This window comes from Lygodium microphyllum, chromosome 17, assembly GCF_053477565.2.
Source record: "Lygodium microphyllum isolate KBCC chromosome 17, Lygodium_microphyllum_v1.1.10, whole genome shotgun sequence".
Lineage (NCBI taxonomy): Eukaryota > Viridiplantae > Streptophyta > Polypodiopsida > Schizaeales > Lygodiaceae > Lygodium > Lygodium microphyllum.
In genome coordinates this window covers 142,769,651-142,772,134 of record NC_141151.1, presented here as the reverse complement: position 1 = coordinate 142,772,134, position 2,484 = coordinate 142,769,651, and the positions used below count along the sequence as shown (strand labels likewise).

At 42.3% G+C, this 2,484-nt stretch overlaps 1 pseudogene; it reads right to left on the bottom strand.

The window, feature by feature from the left end:
* Positions 1-408: 408 nt before the first annotated feature.
* LOC148022427 (prohibitin-1, mitochondrial pseudogene) lies at positions 409-1,754 on the bottom strand (annotated as a pseudogene).
* Between the last annotated feature and the right edge of the window lie 730 nt (positions 1,755-2,484).

The window sequence follows — 2,484 nt, the reverse complement described above, 5'->3', positions numbered from 1 at the left end:
AATGCAAATCCATTTCTGGCAAACAGATTTCCTTCTGTGTCTTTTATTTTGAGAGAGCAGGAAACAGATTGAAGGCCCGGAATTGCATCAGTTGCACTTAAACATAAGAAACCATTAATCCATGACGGCAGTAGCAGCACCATGACCAATAGTGTGTGTCAAAGCACTCCGTACAAATGCCTTCCAAACTTCAAAATCCACTTCAGACGTTTCCACGATGCGTGTAATCCAAGAGGAGAGCACGATCACCGTTATTCAAGAGGAGAACACGATCACAACCCCCTAAGGTTTCCAGGATGACTTCAATTTAAGCAATTGATTTCTCAAAGTCTGTGGATCTCATGGAATCGATGCGCAGTCATCACGGACAAAGCTTCCAGTTTGGAATTGACTAGGAGTATGTCCAGTTCAGTTTTGCCCTCTGGAATTTGAATCAAGAAGTCCCTTTTTCACGAGAGCTTTAGAGCCCAAAACCTCAATCTGCATATCTTGTTCTGTTTAGCATCAAAACACCAGAATTTAGACTCTGTTTTCTGAATTGGATATAGCCATCGATTTCTCTGCTAGCCTCCTTCCTGGAATCACCACAGTAAACAGCCGTGTCGGCTGGATCATCGTATTTTGCTAGCTTTCGGCAGGTGCTGTTGTGAAGTTTTCCCACGTCATGTCAGGGCCTTCAGATCCTCAGAAATCCTTGATGTGATTCCCCTGGCATGATTCAATGGAGACTTTCTCTCATCCCGTTGTTCGATAACAAAAAACTCCTCGGCTACTTATCTCCAACAGCAACGTGCATGGTCCAGATTTCCTGTAGCCGCCAATGAAGCTTCCTCGTCTTCTTCAAGACTGTCTGTTCTTTCATCTTCCAATATCTCGTCTAGAGCACATCATAATGCTGGTGTCGCTGGAGCAGAACGTCGAGTTTCGAGAAGTTGAGAAGCAAAGAAAGAAAAGATCAATTTTAGACAGAAAGGCTGGCCTCTTTGTGCAGAGACCAGTTATTGCTGCCTCTCGTCATCTTCCTCATTCCACTATCTCCGTCCTCCCTTCAATAAGCAACTGTTTCTTCTTCCTCTCGGAATTGTACATACACATTGCCAACCAAGTGATCTGCAGATTGTCACAAACATTCAAGCTCTCCCGTTCCTTCTATTCCCTCGCGGCCTGTTCTGATCACAGACGTCAACAATGGCCACCATAAAAGTCCTTAGGCAGATAAACCTCTCCAAGACTCTGTTTTTCTTTGAATTGGATATATTGCCCGCCATTTTTTTCTCCCTGTAATGAAAAGCAGGATTGTTGAATATAGCTTCCCCCCCTTTTGCTCGAACAATGGCCCTTCTTTTATCTTGTTCCGCTTTCTCCACTCTGAATTTATCTCTCTCAGCTTTCTGAGCAGCCACCTGTTTTGCTTCAATAGCAGCTGTAAACTCTTTACCAAAAGTAAGGTTAATAATTGAAACATCATCAAGTGCAATATTGAAATTTGCAGCCCGCTGGGTAAGAATTTTTCTTATCTCTCTGCTAAGAGCCTCATGTTGTGTTATGAGCTGGTTGCATTATACTGTGCTACAACTACCTTCAAGGTCTCATAAATTATGGACGGTAAAACTCTTTCGTTGTAATTGGTACCCAAGGTCTCTGTCATCAAAGATAATCGGTCTATCGACCCAAGGAATCATCAAATGGATTCCTTCGGGATAAACCTTCTCTTTGATTCCATAATTCCCTGCACTTTTCTTAGAGATCATCATTGAAATTATCAGCTTGATAATATCCTTTGGCATCAGTTTTTCATCTTTTTCTAACACACACACATCATGCATCCAAACAAAATCGAACACATGCACTAAGGGAATATATACATTGGATGCGGATTATCGAAATGCATCACACACACAATGAATCACACACAGAAAATAACACAAATGCACAACAAAAGAAATGGAGGTGTATACGACTCGGATGCACAGCAACACGACATCCACCCCCTCTAAACCTGCACATCCTCCGGATGTGCCAACTATCCAGGATCATTCAAGTCCACAAACAGGTCGAGTCCATCTTCTATTTCTAGTAGACATGTTTCTCCATCAGCTTCATCATCTATATTCTCTGCTTCTTCTGCTTGTCTTTCTTCTACCTGCTCTTCTTCTGTCAATGCTTCAAGTGCATATTCTTCATCTTCTCTTCTCTTGAAAATCTTGACTCGTTTTCCAGCAATGGGCACCCTCAATACTATTCCATCTAATTCAGCCAACTCATAGGTACCATTGTTAAAAACCTGTTTCACCTCATATGGTCCAAACCATCTTTGAACCATTTTTCTCATGCTACTATGCTGATTCTCTAGACTACTGTCGTAGACTAGAACCCAATCTCCTTCTTTTATGGCTCTAGGCCTCAAGCGATGCCTTAAATCAAACATGTCCTTGTTTCTGAGTCGGGCTGCCTTCAAACGATCAACTGCTAGCTGCACATCTT